The sequence below is a fragment of the Pelobates fuscus genome, chromosome 13 (assembly GCF_036172605.1).
Source record: "Pelobates fuscus isolate aPelFus1 chromosome 13, aPelFus1.pri, whole genome shotgun sequence".
NCBI lineage: Eukaryota > Metazoa > Chordata > Amphibia > Anura > Pelobatidae > Pelobates > Pelobates fuscus.
In genome coordinates this window covers 84,164,905-84,182,534 of record NC_086329.1, presented here as the reverse complement: position 1 = coordinate 84,182,534, position 17,630 = coordinate 84,164,905, and the positions used below count along the sequence as shown (strand labels likewise).

Genomic DNA, 17,630 nt, shown 5'->3' with positions numbered 1-17,630 from the left:
CGAGTGCCCGGGAGGGCGGAGGAGGTCAAGTCTGGCCTCACGACAACCCGAGCGAAAAGGAAAAGGAAGTCATGAAAAAACTAAAAAAGCAACAATTAATGTAGAAAAGAGAAAAATACCAATTCTACCTCGGATAGAAGGCAAACAGCAGGCCGGAAGGTAAGAAAAGTAAGTCCCACTGGGCAGGGCCAGGAGCCAAACTAACGCAGGAAAAACTACCGGACCTATAAGGATTCCGGGAGGCAGCTACGGAGTAGCTGGTAAGGGCAAGGAAAAACACAGCTTTCTCCCGTAGGTGTACCGGTCCTTGCCTGTGCGAAGTTCTCCTCGGAGATGTGCCATCACCGGTTGGAGGAAAAACGTGGATGTGTCCGGGGTCTTCATAAGAAACTTAAACCTCCAGGCCTGAGGTTTAGGGCCTTCACCCTTCCCACCATATTCAGATGGCCGTATACTTGTGTCCTCTTGAACACTATGGCAACGGTGTTTGTCTGGACACCTGCCTATCTCCATGTCACTGGTGGGCTTAGGGTTATCCTCCGTGATATTACCCCAGGCCGGCGGCCAAAAGGGGATCGGTACCAATAGTGTAGGCCCGTCAGTAGGGCACAGGCCCAGCAGACCAAACGAATGGACACAGAAAGGTAGCCAAGCAAAAGTCACCTACATAGCAGGCCATTGAAGTAGGCATCGACATAGCAGGCTATTCGATGGGGCACAGGCATAGCAGGCCATTTAATGGACACTGACATAACAGGCCCTTCTTATGGGCATAGACATAGCAGGCCATTCTTATGGCACAGACATAGCAGGCCATTCTTATGGGCACAGACATAGCAGGCCATTCTTATGGGCACAGACATAGCAGGCCATTCTTATGGGCACAGACATAGCAGGCCATTCTTATGGGCAAAGACATAGCAGGCCATTCTTATGGGCACAGACATAGCAGGCCATTCTTATGGGCACAGACATAGCAGGCCATTCTTATGGGCACAGACATAGCAGGCCATTCTTATGAGCACCGACATAGCAGGCCATTCTTATGGGCACAGACATAGCAGGCCATTCTTATGGGCACAGACATAGCAGGCCATTCTTATGGACACAGACATAGCAGGCCATTCTCATGGACACAGACATAGCAGGCCATTCTCATGGACACAGACATAGCAGGCCATTCTCATGGGCACAGACATAGCAGGCCAATCTTATGGGCACAGACAAATCCGGCCAATCTTATGGGCACAGACAAAGCAGGCCAATCTTATGGGCACAGACATAGCGGGCCAATCTTATGGGCACAGACATAGCAGGCCAATCTTATGGGCACAGACATAGCAGGCCAATCTTATGGGCACAGACATAGCAGGCCAATCTTATGGGCACAGACATAGCAGGCCAATCTTATGGGCACAGACATAGCAGGCCAATCTTATGGGCACAGACATAGCAGGCCAATCAATGGGTTGTGTGATACCATAATATTATTAATAACATGTATTTATATAGCGCCTTCCAATTCCGTAGCGCTTTACAGTGGGTATCGAATGAGTAACGAGGACCTCTGAGTTCGGGTAGAGGTCCCTAAAATTGTAGAACCACAGGGCATCTTGTGATATAGGATCCTTAGACAATCGACCCCTTTTTGACAGCGTAATGCTGCGTGAGTAACTTGAACCGGGACTGGCAGTCCCTAAATGCCCAGCAGGCAAATAGTGGTATTCCATCTGTATTGGGTACAAGGGGGAGTTGTTCCAGTGACTATCACGTCCATGAATGTAAGATACTCTGAGCGATACTGTCCTTGAACTGTGAATAGGTATGCACATGTTCACACAGATCTGTTAGAACTTTCGCAGCGTTATATAGATACCATCATCATATCGCCTGAAGGGTTTTGGAACCACAGACTCTTCCAGGAGTAGGGTTAAACCATAGCCCTCAATGAATTCCCCCAATGACCCGATAAAATTGCACGGTATCAGCGCAGACTGGTCTCTCATACCAGTTATAGTCAGAGCCAGGTCTGTAGCTTATATATACGCCATGGACAGATAATGCCTCCCAGGTGAGTCCCATAGCAGGAGCAGAAAAAATATATATACTGAGAAGGATGTGAAGCCTAGAGATAACTGACACAGTATACACCCTGTACAGAGCCTATATAACTGAGATCATATAAACCTGTAACCCACAGAAATCTGTGGTATACCCTGATAGAGAAAGCACAGTAGACAGCAATATGCACTGTCCGTAAAACTCTCAGCAAAACTCACGTCAGTAAATCTCACAGCAGTCTGTGGTATACACTGTCAGGGAAACTAAATCTCGAAGCACACTGGCAGTAAAACCAAAGCTGTGATAAACACTGTCAGAAGAGCACACAGCAAAACTGTAAACTAAATCTGATGTACACTGACAGAAAAAACAGCAATCTGTGATACACCCACAGTACACCCACAGTAATCTGTGATACACCCTAGTCAGCAAGACACACTGCAGTCTAGATGAAGTCTGCCATCTAAAAGGCAAAGGGATGAGCTATATATATTGACCACACAAAGCATATAGAATATGTGGACTATTAGAAACTAAAAGATAAGAATACAAGTCATAATGTGGAATGGCAGTCACAGTAAACGTCTCCCATCATAACTAAGAATGCCTCGTGTGGTTAGCAGACTCTGTCAGATAGGGGGAGACTATGTAAGCTGATCTGAGTTCAAATCAGCATTGACACGGGCAGATGTTGCATGGGATAGTCAGTGCAACCTGTATGCTTACTGTGCCAAACCACAGTCCACTCAATACATAGAAATAAAAAACCATATTCATATTAGAGCAAGCGAAGGCAAACCTGATAGCAATCCGCCGGCCAGCAGGGCGACAGACCCGAGAACCGACCACCATGGAACGGAGGAGGGGCCGCGGTAGGTGCACTCTCCTTCACCCGGTCGGCTTCCCGCGGCTCTGAGAAGGAGCTGAGTGCGGCGGCGGCCACGTGGGAGAGCGGAGCGGTCGCCGGGTACTCGCGTCCGACCGCGAGTACCTCGGCTGCCGGAAGGTAGAAAGGGGTTCGGGGAAAATCAGGAGACAGCCAGAGGCTTAGGCTAGTCTCCTGAAACACCGACACAGTGCAAGCAGCCCGCGGGTAGTAAAGGCGGGAAAAAGATAGTGGGGTAGCGAGGGGAGAGGGTGGAAGGACATAGGAAGGAATCCCCAAGAAAACCCCTCAAACCCCCTAAAGAAAAGGGAAAGGACTCCCCAAAGAGACAGGGGGAGCAACAATTCAAAGGAAGGATTGTAAACATCATCGAAATATCTAAGTACAATACACATAAACTACATTAGCATGAAGAAGGAAGTATATATCACAAATATATGACTAAACACAAAAAATATATAACCTGAATATATAGAAGAAGAAAACACATGAAGCCAAATATTAACTAAGAACAACTAAGTAAGTATATAAAGATACAAAAAATAAATCCCAATAAATCAAGATAAAACCCAAAGCCACCAACATAAGCAGGAGGCAGTGGTACTCTGACCTGTACTGATGCGGAGCAGCAAAGAAAGAGGAAATGATGCATGGGGAGGGGAGTTTTATAATACCTAACTTTTTTCTGATTGGTTGTTTTCTGTGCTGCTGTGGAGTTCTAGTAAAGAGAGACTTAAGCAAATACGAAGCCTCCTGTCATGTTATAAAATTAAAAATTTTACTCTGAAAGGACCAATATTTTATATTGGAAAAAGCTATATATATATAAAATCAATCATCTAGGGTGGCAAGACATAGCCTTACATATTACATGCGACAATATATGGCGCAATGACTTATGGGGCTGGCATAGATTTTTTTTTTCCAGGGCTGCTTTGGAATCCCCAGTCCGGCCCTGCTTCCCTGATATCTGGTATCCTTGACTTTTGGCTTTTCCTCATCTTTGTGTCTGATTCTGTGTCCCTGACCTCGGCAAGTATTCTGACTATTCTTGGAGACGTTAAGTCCGGCCATTCTAAGGTCCGGTTATTCGTTATCCTTAGTCCTAGGTGTGACACAGTACTGCATGCTGGATCAACCTGTAATCCTGACACAACGACATGGCCATAGATCCTGCAGAATTGTCAGTACATAGCAGCTTGTGAGAGAAAGCTAGAGGAGAATGATCACTGTATGGATCAATTTGCCCAGGCTTTTAGCACGCTTCTTACTAGGACGGCTCATTTACAACCTGAGGCTTTTTCAAATTATGTCACCACTGCCTAATGTACCTCCACCTATAGTATATAAGGCACCTACGATCTCCTTATCTCCTCCCCCGCATTTTTCTGGTAATATCCAGGAATGTAGGGAATTCTCAATCAGATGGAGTACCACTTTGAGGCCTCACCTGGTTCATTTCCTTTAGATAGAGCTAAGATTGGGTATCTGATGAACCAACTTAAAGGTAAGGCCTTAACCTGGGCTAATTCATTGTGGGAAAGTAATAGGAGTAATGCTCATTGTTACCAGGAATTCCTAGCGGAATTCAAACTGACGTTTGAACCATTAAGCAGAGAAGAAGACTCCTCCGCTGCACTAATGCGTATCAAACAAGGGAACCGGTCTATCTCTGATTATGCCATATAATTTCGTACCTTGGCATCTGAGGTAGACTGGACTAATTTGGATTAACGCTGCTTTTAAAAAGGATTATCCAAAGTTTTTTTGTTTTTTTTTACTTGATGAAATTGCTACCAAAGACCTACCTAAGGGGTTAAATGACTTTATCTGTGATGCAGATCGATAATAGACTCAGGACCAGGGAAATTACTAAAACAGAACTAGACGTTTGACTATGTCACTGACACCTGTACAGTCCAAACCCGAACCTATGCAGTTAGGGGGCACTAGACTGTCTGAGGCAGAAAGACTATATAGGAGAAGAGAGGGTCTATGCCTATACTGTGGTAAAAAAGGACATACGAGGAGTACTTGTCCTATACGTCCAGAAATATTCCGCACCTAAGAACCATAAGGGGACAGGTCTTAGGTGTAATGGATACGTCCTCTAGTAATTCTCGAAGCAGATCTCTCCTTGACATTTCTGCCTTTTGCAATGAGGAGAACTTTTCATGCAAAGCCCTGGTTGGTTCAGGTGCATCTGGTAACTTTATTGATTTGAATTTTGTTAAAACACACAATACCAGTCAAGGAGCGCTCATCACCTCTTGCGGTTGAGGCTATTGATGGGAGACCCCTATGTTAAACTCTTATTACCCATGAGACCTTGCCTATTTTCACTACGATAGGAGCTTTGCATAAGGAAGACATTACTTTCCAGATAATCGCTTCCCTTTCTTGTCCCATCGTATTGGGGTTCCCTTGGCTCATCAAGCATAACCCTCATTTCGACTGGACTAGAGGGTAAATCCTGGAATGGGTTAGAGACTGTCAGGAAAGCTGCATGTTACCCATTTCTATAAAAGTGGGCATCGTTGCTTTACCCGCTGCTACGTTTTCAACTCCCGAAATTCCCATACAGTATTGGGAGGATAGAGAGGTGTTTAGTAAAAGCCAGACTAATGCTCTTCCTTCACACAGATCTTATGATTGTTCCATTTATCTGTTGCTGGGGCTATGCCTCCTAAAGGAGCAGTATATGCCCTATCCCCACAAGAAAGTGAAATCATAGATGAGTACATCAAGGAATCTTTACATAAAGGCCATATATGTAAATCATCCTTGCCTGCTGGTGCAGGGTTATTTTTTGTAGCGAAGAAAGATTGAGAATTACGACCTTGCATAGACTACAGGGCATTAAACAAGATTACTATCAAAAATGCCTACCCCATTCCCCTCATATCCAAATTGTTTGATGGACTCCAGGGTGCTAAGATCTTTACCAAGCTTGGCCTTAGTGCATACAATTTGGTGAGAATTAGGGAGGGTCATGAATGGAAGACGGAGTTTAACACTAGGAGTGAGAACTAAGAATATCTTGTTATGCCCTTCGGGTTATGTAATTCTCCGGCCGTATTTCAAGACTTCATTAATGATGTACTCAGAGACTATATTTACTCTTTTGTGCTTGTATACCTGGATGATATCCTTATTTATTCCCACAACATCCAAATTCATCATGATCATGTCAAATAAGTTTTATAAGCTTTGCTTAAAAATGGTCTTTATTGTAAACTTGAGAAATGTGTATTTGATCAACATGAGGTTCAGTTCTTGGGGTATAACATTTCTGCCTCTGGTTTCCAAATGGATCTTCGCAAACTAGAGGCCGTTCTACAATGGCCATTACCTAGTGGGTTAAAAGCCATACAGAGGTTTATTGGTTTCTCTAACTATTACAGGAGATTCATCAAAGGTTTCTCTTTGGTAATAGCCCCCATCACCAATATGACATGCAAGGGGGCTAATTGTACTACATGGCCTGAAGAAGCTAAAAAGGCTTTTGAGCTTCTTAACCCATTAAGGACACATGATGGAAATATTCCATCATGATTCCCTTTTATTCCAGAAGTTGTGTCCTTAAGGGGTTAAACAAAAGTTCGTATCTGCTGACATATTAAGACATACTGACACTAGTAAATCTTTACTTACTTGAGGTTGACACCTCCAAGACAGGGGCTGTTCTTTCTGAGAGAGAGTCAGGATGCCCCTTAGCATCCTTGTGGTTACTTCTCCAGAAAGTGGTCTCCTGCCGCGGGTAACTATGACATTGGTAATAGAGAACTGTTAGCCATCATACTAGCGCTTAAGGAAAGGCGACATCTTTTGGAGGGTTCCAAGGATCCCATTCTGCTTATTACTGATCACAAGAACCTGGCATATATTGGAGATGCCAAACGACTGTCTTCTAGACCAGCTAGATGGTCATTATTTTAGTCTCGCTTTAACTTTATTATCACCTACAGACCCGGTTCTAAGAACGTTAAAGCCGACGCCTTGTATAGGCAATTTGACGTTGATTCGGATCTAGAACAGGAAACATCCCCCTATTATTTCTCCTGAGTGTATTATTGCATCCACGGTCCTTTCTTTATTGTCCCCTTTGCTTCCTGCTATCATGGTGGCTCAGCCCCAGGCACCTTGCAACAAACCTCAAGATAAATTGTTTATTCCATTGCCTGACAGGAAAGAGGTGCTGAAGGTATTCCATGACAATGTGACCGCTGGGCATCCGGGTATTAATAAAACTGTATCTGCCATTTCCAGGTAATTTTGGTGGGAGTCATTCAGGAGGGATATTAAAGATTATGCAGAAGCCTGCTCTGTCTGTGCAGTTTCGAAGGTTCTTCATAAACTTTCGTGTGGATTGTTACAGCCACTTCCTATACCCAGTATCCCATGGTCTCATTTATCGATGGATTTCATTGTTGAACTGCCTAGTTCCAATGGGTATACTACCATCCATGTGGCAGTTGACCGTTTTTCCAAAATGGCACACTTTACTCCACTTAAAAAATTGCCATCGTCTCGGGACATGGTGCACATATTTATATGCGATCTTCTCTGGCTGCATGGTATTCCTCAAAATATTGTTTGACAGGGGTTCCCAATTTGTGTCACGGTTCTGGAGGGCATTCAATAAACAGTTGGGTATTGAATTGTCATTTTCCTCTGCTTACCATCCCCAAACTTATGGTATGGCTGAAAGGGCTAACCAATCACTTGAGCTGTATTTAGGTTGCTTTGTGAATAGCACACAGTCTAACTGGGCTGAATTATTGCCTTTGGCAGAATTTGCAAGGAATAACGCTACCCATGACTCATCTGGGCATAGTCCATTTTTTATCAATATGGGTCATTATCCTGCTGTTCTCCCTGCTGTATTTTCTGATACCGCTATCCCTACTGTGGATGATCACATTACTAGTTCTATTTGATATACTTGTACTAAGTTTCACTCCGCTCTTGAAACTGCGGCTGCTCGCTTTAAGTTTCATGCGGATAAATGGCGGAGTGCCAATCCAGTTCATCAAATCCAGGTGGTTTGGTTATCCTCACGCAACATCAGGTTGAAGGTTCCCAGCATGAAGTTTGCTCCGAGGTTCCTTGGTACTTTTCGTGTGGTTAGGAGAATCAACCCTGTTTTTTATTCTATGGCCCTTCTAGCGTCGCTACGTATACCGAATACTTGTTTGCAATCGGTACACAAGTTCGATTGTTCCCCCTCCTCCTTTGGTTGTTTCTGGACAGGAGGAGTACGAAGTCTCAATCATTGATTCCAGGTTTACTTGTGGTTCCTTATAGTATTTGGTTGATTGGAGGGGGTATGCTGACAATTCTTGGGTTTCGGCTTCTGATATCCATGCTGGCTGTAAAATTCACTCTCTTCACACCAAGTTTCCTTTCAAACCTGGTCCTGCCCGCCTGGTGGGCGGTCTTCAGGTGAGGGGTAATGTCACATATTCATCCGCACATAAAGTGTTTAATGGCATTTACTGTCCTGATAGGAAAAGTTGTGCCGAGCAGCAATCATGCACATGTAAACCTGGTAATTACCTTTGGGGTCAAAGGCCGGTTACAGCCAATCGGATCGACAGGAGGGCTATTTAAACCAATTCTCCTCTTGATCACTGCCCTGTTGTGGTTTCATGCCTATGGTTATCTGAGAGTGCGTTCCTGATCTTGATTTTTCTGGTATTTGACTTTGGCTTTGTTTTGACTTTCCTGATATCTGGTATCCTTGACTTTTGGCTTTTCCTCATCTTTGTGTCTGTTCTGTGTCCCTGACCAGTGCTAGTATTTTGACAATTCTTGGAGACGTTAAGTCCGGCCATTCTAAGGTCCGGTTATGTTATCCTTTAGTCCTAGGTGTGACACTGTACTGCGTGCTGGATCAACTTGTAATCCTGACAGGTGAAGGTGGTCAGAGTGGGCGAGGGTCGCTGAGGAAGACTTGGTGGATGTACAGACTTGTTTGGCTAACATCGACCACTTCATACAGCCGATCCAAAATAATCACTAGTCCCTATATCTTAAACTAACCGTGATAGACCAACAAAGACACTAGTGCTAAGATTCGGGGTATCCTCGCCATGATCACTGTGGAGAAACTGCCACACTACATCAGGAGACTGCTAGCTACTATACTACTCCACGCTGTGGCAGAGGATAATCTTAGACGGAGTCTAGCATTTCACTGGTCCTATTCACTTCAAGCCCAATGTTGTGCAGGATGTGATACTTGGATGCATCACCCAACAAGACCAGACACATTCTTTCAGCACTAAATGTTAAAACACCCCTGCTCTTCAAATACTCGCAACTCACCCTTTTTCATGATCTTTCGAGGGCTACCCTTCACCGCAAATAGTTTTGTCAAGTTACTGCCCACTAATGCGTTTCAAGCATTGCATAAGTACGCCTGACACTAGCAGGTTTTCTTATGCGGTCCTTTTATTCTACCTTTTTGTTTTTTATAATTCAGTATGATTTGGCACAGGAAGCATATGATGGTTATGTCGATAAAGGGCATAAGTCAGCTAGACAGTGCGGTCTATGGTGAAAAGCCAATATACTCCTATCCAGTGTCAATGTCCCTGTGTATCGAATGTCCGTATTTGTTTTTAAAATAGTGCACCAAATCTGTTATCTAGAACATGCCTTTTTTTTTTTTTTTTAAATCAAACATTATTCCCTCATGATAAATGTCCGTTCACCTGATATCTGTGCACCTCGAAAACAAAGAATTATGAAGAAAGTCACACTAAGCCAATATCACATAGTCACTCGGTCAACACACATCTAATGAGATGGAAGAATATAGAGCAGGTAACTACTTCATAGAAGTAAAAAGTTTACCTAATGCTGCCAAATTCAACTAAAAGTTCAGTTTCTTGGCAATTAATAAAAACAATTCCAAGCACAAAGTAGGATTTAACAAAATCCATAAGTTACCCCTTTTTTTTTTTTTTTTTTTTTTTTTTTTTTTTTTAGCCAAAGCATAGCACAGCTGTTTTGGCTGTCAAAACTTTTGTAATCTAAGCTCATTCCCACATTGTTCACTTATATACACACTGTGATTGCTAAATACATTGTGGGCAACACTTGTGCATTTTAAATCTTATCTTTGAGATGTTTATTGGCTTTGACTAATGATGGATGGCAGGGGAATCTCTTAAGGAGAGCAACATTATTTTGTAATTGGAGGGGGTATGGTGTCTAAGCCATTTTTAATTTTGAGATGTATCTCCAATAAAGTGGTAGTTGGATAGGGACGGGATAACTTGGAAGTTCAGTGGGGAGGCAGTGAGCAAGTCTAAGGTGGGATTTTCTGTAAAAGATTTGGGAAAGGAGCTTGGGGGTCTGTATATGGTTTCTCAGATAAGCCCACCCCTTCATAACTTTACAGCCAATATTTAATTTGAGACAGCCAACCAGCAGTTCCAGTGGGTGGTGTTATGGGGAGAAGTGCCTGGCGTTTGAATTGGTTGCAGGGAGCAGTAACGCACATGAATGGGTTGTGAGGAATGGTAGCTGGTGTTATGAATGGGTTGTAAAGAACAGTGGCTAGTGTTTTTTGTTTTTTTTCAATGGGTTGTGAGAAACCGCGGCGGTTATCGGGGCCAGATTAAGAGCCTGTTGGGCTCTGTGCTGACAATTACATTGGTCCAAGCGTCATACCTCCCAAGCGTCCTGGATCTGTTGGAGGGAAACTGAGGATACAGCTATAAGTAAACACATACCCTATGGTCTCGTTTCATCTCTCAAGAAAATCCAACCCCCTAACCGCAGCATCTGGTGATGAAGTCAGTGGGTGAGGTAAAAGGGTGGGCATCTGACACAAATCATGTAACCAGCAAAGCGGGCCGGTCAGCCCAAAGAATTGGAGGCTCCAACCTGGCTTGAATGCATGTCGGGCTGCTAGCCAACTAAGGGTGGACTAGGCAGACAGAACCCTGAGTTTGACGCAAATGCGCCTAATTATGCGCTTGCTCTATGCTTTCTGGAAACCGTCCCCGAGCACTCACTTGTCCACTCCTCTCTTTAACCGCTTCTAGTATGCAGTCTGGGACAGAGAAAAGATGGATGTAGTGGGTGTGGAAGTAAGGGGACGTTCCACAGTGTTGGAGAATGAAGCAGCGATAACATTTACACAGTGTGCATAGTCAGCTTAACATAACTAATTTTATTGTCAGCCAGTCCACACACTTTTTGTTCCCCTTCATCCCTCTTAAGTTTTCATAATTCCCTCTGCATCAAGCAAGAGCATGCGAAGAGTAGTTTAAAAAAAAATATATATATATATATATATCTCTATCTATCCTTGTGAGTTGTGTAGGCAACATTGACCAACTTCCTTTAATCCAACTCTGTTTTTGACCCACTTCAGCCTGGATTCGGCACTCGTCACTCTGTTGAAACAGACTTGACCAAGTATTCAATGACTTAATGCTGCTAAATCAAGAGGTTACTATTTCCTCATTTTCCTTAACCTTTCTGCTGCATTAGCAGGGTTGGAAAACCTCATATTTTCATAGGCGTGCGCAGCCTATTGCATATGGGTGTGCACCCTAAAGCACAAACACACACGCCGTGTGTATATGTGTGCACATGTGTGTAATGTATAGAGCAACAACCAAAGGTGACATGTGTGTAATGTATAGAGCAACAACCAAAGGTGATCGTCGTTTCAGTCCTATAACAGGACTTTCATCAGTCCTGATGAAAGTCCTGTTATAGGACTGAAACGTCGATCACCTTTGGTTGTTGCAGAATAAAGCTAAGTTTATTTTTCACCTTATATGAAGTCCTTGGAGTGCTTTTCAAAACTACCATATATATTATTGATGCCGACAAGCACCAGGCTATATATTTTTAACTATACTGGAGTGCAAGCTTATGGACATTGTGGTGTGTGTGTGTGTATATATATATATATTAAACTGCTGTGTGTGTGTACACACAGATTAGGAAATAGCCCTCCCCCTCTTCTTACCTCTTGCCTGGGAGATCCTTGCTGCCATCCCTGATCCCTGGTAGATTTTACTCTCGCAAGGTCTGAATGTTGCTGCAGCAACGCTCTGACCTCGCTAGAGGAACCCTGTGGAGCTACTGGCAAGAGCTGCCAGAGTCCTCTCCCGCCTCCCTCTCTGCCTTTGGGCTGGTCACCGGCCCATGGAGGCACACAGCGTGGGCCGCGGGGATCAGGGTGTGCCCAGGCACACCCCGTGCGCACGCCTATGGATATTTTATATCAATTATATCCGACATTTGATATATATAAAGTGTTTGATATTAATCTCAATTTTTTTTCCCCCAAAAACAAGACACTATGCTTAGTGCATAATGCCTTTTCATTGTGCAGACTATTGTTGGCCATTAAATTAATTGGGAGGAGCCTCGTTCATCATTTAAAGAAACACTATAGTCACCTTAACAACTTTAGCTTAATGATGCAGTGTTTATGTATAGATCATGCCTCTGAAGATTCACTGCCATTTAGGAGTTAAATCACTTTATTTTTATGCATCCCTAGCCCCACCTCCCCTGGCTGTGACTGACACATCTGATTCAAAGTGGAACCATTTTTTTTTTTCATGCAGGCTGTAACTTATTTTAAAAGTTTTTATATCCTGCTCTGCAAATTTAATTTTAATCGCACACAGGAGGCTCCTGCACAGACTAGCAAGCCATTAACCGTACAGGAGATAATAATAAACTCTACGTTAATCAGAATTTGCAATAAAGGAAGTATAAATATTAGATGACTCTTTACAGAAAGTATTGATGACGGCTGTGCAAGTCAAATGCAGGAAGGTGTGACTAGGGCTGCATAACAAAGCAATTTAACTCCTAAATTGTACAAAATTAGGCAGTGAGACTGCAGGGGCATAATCTATACACCAACACTGCTTTATTAAGCTAAAGTTGTTTTGGTGACTATAGTGTCCCTTTAAAATGTCTTATTTAGTGAACGTAAAGGCGAACTGTCCCCATAAATGTAGTCGTTAGTTTGTACCTTAGCTGGACTTTTTAAGTTAACTTTTACTAAAACTTTGAATAATATAATCAAATGTACTGATCTAAATCCCATTTTCCTAAAGTTTAACATTTATTAAAGTTCAATACACACTGTGGGGAACAGAAACACTTTTATTTTTATTTGAATTATTATGGCTTGCAACTTAAATGTCATTGGCACTCCATCTGAGATTTCCAATCGAGTCAGTCAGTAGAACAAGATGAAGAATCAGAATAGCCATTGTCAGAAGGATGTTCTTCTTGAAACACAACTTATTCATCTTCATTTTCACTATTATCACCTTTATCACTCTCATTTTGGCTTCGCAGCTCATCCTCCTCAGTTACTTCAAATCCACTTTAGGCTTGTCTTTTTCTTGCATGAGTTTTGGTTCAAGGTTTCCCTGGACTGAATAAGGAAGGGAAAGACATGACTGCTGCCCAGGAAGGGGGGATGGATTCAAGGGGATACATATGTAGCGAGAAGGGAACTGGTATATAAGGGAATCTGGGGGTGGGCCCCTGGCCACCGGGCAGGTAGGAAGAGATCTAACAGGAGCTTTCCCACCCTCCCTCCCTAGGATGGTTACTGTTGGTAGTAAAGTGGCGGTGTTGGTGGTGTTTTTTTCTTTGTGTCTGGTTGTCTCTGTTTTTGTTTTGTCACAGCGGAATACCTGGCCAGCGCATGGGAAGGCAAGTGCCAAGTCGGATTGGGGAGTCGCAAGCTGCTTTGGACTCTGGAAAAAGGATGTGAGATCTGTCTGATGGATGAATCACTCCATCAGCTGACAGTTGGTTTAATGCTGGTCAAAATGTTCAATAAAGCTGTGGCCGTTGCCCTTATCAATTATACAGGTGTTGTGTGTTTATTGGGCAACGGATGGGTTGTGGGTCTGCAGTCATGTATCTGAACTTAAATTTCAGCTTGCTTGCTTCGACATTTCCCAGTCGATTTCATAGTTTTGATTGAACGAGGAACGTGAAACTATTCTCTCCAGACCATCGGTTGCTGCAATAGCCTACAATTGTTCACACGGGTGTAGACAGTTCACCTTTGTTTTCCAATCACCCTTGCCGCACTGCTGAGTCTTCAAAGTTGACTGATTTCCACCAAGTCAGTGGATGGGTTGTACAGCATTGCTTTCCAAATAGATAAGTTGGAAAGGGTAGACTAGAAGTTGTTAGAGCCATAACAATGGGAACGAAATTGGGGTTCAGTGATAAGTACTCAAATGCCGACTGTATTTGTCTTTCAGTTAGATTGGTTCCACGGAATCTGTGATCACAGATGTTTGCTAGGTAGTGAACTGGCCATGTTTCTACACTTCACAAACCGTTTCTTTACACTCTGAGGTTGGTCTGTTCGATCTTTTTTCCAGCTTGCACCACACTTCAACAGCAACAGAAATGATGGTGTGATCCCGTTGGACTCTGTCCAATACCACAGCTATATTATTGTAAGATTTTCATAAATATTAACTAATTTAAAATACTGAAATTTGAACTAGTCAAATTAAAAAAATGTAAATTAATATGTAAGGCTAAAAGTACAGCAATGCCCTAATTTTTAAATTAAACTCTGGTCACTTGGATGATATAGATCATCCAACCCTGTGCATTAGACTTTGTTCATCATCATCAACTTCTTTTGGTCTTTCATAATCTGTCTACTTATCTCTCCTTGTTTTCCTAAAGCCATCTGTTTCTTTCTCTGGCTCTTCCTCTTCTCCGTAACCCTTCTCTATTTCTAGCTTGATCACTACTCATTTTCTTAAACTTAACCTGTCCAAAGCCGAACTTTGCATCTTTCCTTTCTCAAGTGATGATACTCTGGTCTGTCTCCCTTCAAGTCGAGGCCTATCTCCTGTCCATCCGTACTTCCTTCGCTTCCCCTTTCTGTCTAACCCAACTCTGGCCACCCATTAGATATAGTGCTCAATTTAAAATTCTGGTACTTGCATACAAATTTCTACATAACGCATCTTTCCTACCCATCTTTCTACCTACCCATCCTTCCTAGTACATGTGTGTCCCGTCCAGGCCCATAGGTTCTGCCGAAGACCTGCGTCTGTCTGTAATCTTTGAAAACTCAATTCTTTAGGAAAGCATATCAATTATGGTAAACTGTTAATGGCTTTCCATCTCCGCACCTAGTAAACCCACCTTGTTTCCTCTGCTGCAACGGTCATCCCCAAAAAATTAACCCTTCATTAACTATTTTAGCAACTTACTTTTCCTGTTCATGAAATACATCCTGCCCTTACCTCTTGTGTTCCTTTACCCTGCTCCCTCTAGAACAGTCTTCTCCCAAACCCCGGCCCTCCAGGTGTTGCTGAACTATAACTCCCATGATTCTCAGCCTATCTGTTTCATTCATAGAATCATGGGAGTTGTAGTTCAGCAACATCTGGAGGGCCGGAGTTTGGGGAAGCCTCTTCTAGAATGTAAGCTAATTTGAGCAGGGCCCTTAACATACTCTGTTCCTATGCGTCAAACTCATTTTGTTACAATATTTGGCTGTTAGTTTACCTATTATACACTGCTGAAGAATTTCTTGGCGCTTTCAAAAAAAATTTCCAGGGGGGCAGATGCCCGTACTAAGTTGGGTAGCTCCGTGCCTTTTTATTATATTGTTTTTTTTTTTTTTTTGTTCTATTTAAAACAAGTCACTGCAGCTGGATGTATGAAGCAATATTTACTTTGATGCTGTAACATGGGGAATTTAAACCCCTTTTGTATTGGCAGCTAGGCAATAGGATTTGTTGAAATCTCTAGTGTTGCCTGCACAACTTGAGTGACAGCAAAAAAAAATTGGTCTTGTATCCACAATAGACCTAGTCTGTTAATGTTTAATACGGTAACTTGAACAAAAGTGGGCCAATAGTTTGTATGATTCGAAAAGTCTTTGAAATGTTACCATTTTGGGATCATTTTAACTACTAGGTCCTTGATTGGCTAGGTTTGGCATAGGTGCATTGCTAGATCCCACTCCGTAAAGTGATAACTGTCAGTAATTCCTGGTAAATTGCAAATTTCAGGATTAAACAGCCAGCCTGGAATTTTAAATTTATATTGCATTAAAGGGTAACGCCAACCACCACGACTACTAAAGTGATTTGAAGTGGTTATGGTGCTTGGCGTCTGAAACACTGCACAATACTAGTTAAAGCTCTTTGCTCTCAGAGGTGTAACAACATATCCTGCCGCGTCATTAGCTAGCCCAGAGCGAGCGCTTTGGAGTGGCTACAGTTTAATCTGTGCATTTAACAGACTACAAGTGTTGGCGCGGCTCACCCTCCGTAACGCCCAAGACCTCAGTTCCAGTTCTCTACAAATTCCTTGTTGGTGAATGACCCCGAACTAGCAATCTGTTTGTGGCTGCATTGTCTGATTACTAAGAGAATTTCAGGGTTATTCACTACAGTGAAAATTCATGCCTGCACACAAGTGGACCCATAGGGCTTGCACACAGATTGTCCAAAAGAATGGTTGCCAGTTTGCTGAAAAATCCACGCACTGGCATTGCAGAGGGGTGGGGTGAGAGCCTGCAGGGAGGGTGGAGTAATATGAAGCCCTGTCTCCAGTCTGCCTCCACCCTTACTCTGCTTCCTGGTTTCATTCCTTCAAACTGACAGAGGCCTCTTTTAAGGTAACGTGACTGCAGAATATTAGTTGGGAACACTGAGAACATCCCAAACAGAATGTTAGTCTGTACAATATCACACATGGGGGTTTGTACTATAACTGGAGCAAACTGGGCAGAACACGCAGGATATAGGAGTATCAATCTATGGAGACGCTCCAATTTCCTATTGGCACAGTCTGCTAAAGGGAACGTAGTGATGTACTGCTCTGCATCAGATTAATACACCTTGCTGCAGGCCGGGTAATGGGTCATTCAATAAACACAGTATTGTTAGGATGTAACCAGGAAGTTTTGTAGGCCAAAAAAAAGCTTCGGTGGGAAAAAAGCTGATTTGGAGATTCCCCCCCCTCCCCAACTCATCGGTTTAGTGGATAACTGTGAATGTCCGGTATTATTGTACTGCTGTGCTCTGCGACATATTCAATCTGAATTATATTCATGATACGAAAGCAAAACAAAGTGGGTCAGCTTCTTTTTTTCAATATGCGGGCTGAATGCCAGGTCTGTAAATGGATGGAAAGCCTCCTTTAATCTATATAGCTAAATTCAGATAAGTCAATGGCTCCTTAATTTGGTATCCTTATGTGGGATTGCCATATTTAAGGATACCGAATTAAAGCGATCTACTAAACAGATTAAATTTAAGGAAAAGCCCTTTTCTTATTGGAACATTAAAGGGATACAGAGCACTTAATCTCCACTCTGGGTGCAGTGCCTGTCTGTGGTGTTTTAACCCTGCAATCTAAAACATTATCATTTAGTAGATACAACAATGGTTTTAACGGAGTCAAGCACGCCTCTAGTGGTGGTCTTCTGGCAGCCACTAGAGGCGCATCCGCACTCATAACTGTTTGACTTGGTTATGTGATGTTCAACGTCCTCGAGGAATACAAATTTCATCAAATGCTGATCATAGAGAAGCATTTGGTTCAATATGTGTATTTGAATGGGCTTGTGTCTGGCAACCTCTGAGTCACAGCAGTGAAAAATAAGTAAAATCCTTTACATTTTTAT

The 17,630-nt window shown here is 42.9% G+C and overlaps 2 protein-coding genes across 3 annotated transcripts in view; one reads left to right on the top strand and one right to left on the bottom strand.

The window, feature by feature from the left end:
• Nucleotides 1-17,630, bottom strand: part of RUSC1 (RUN and SH3 domain containing 1) — a 308,029-nt gene that overhangs the window by 55,764 nt on the left and 234,635 nt on the right. The gene's annotated exons all lie outside the window — the stretch shown is intronic.
• PKLR (pyruvate kinase L/R) overlaps nt 1-17,630 on the top strand; it is an 85,465-nt gene that overhangs the window by 25,728 nt on the left and 42,107 nt on the right. The window contains exon 1 of one of the 2 annotated variants that reach the window (XM_063439400.1): nt 16,534-16,619. The exons of the other annotated variant lie outside the window; for it this stretch is intronic. The gene's annotated coding sequence lies outside the window, so the exon portion shown is untranslated. Of the gene's footprint in view, nt 1-16,533; nt 16,620-17,630 lie in introns of those variants that run through there. 2 annotated transcript variants of the gene reach the window in all.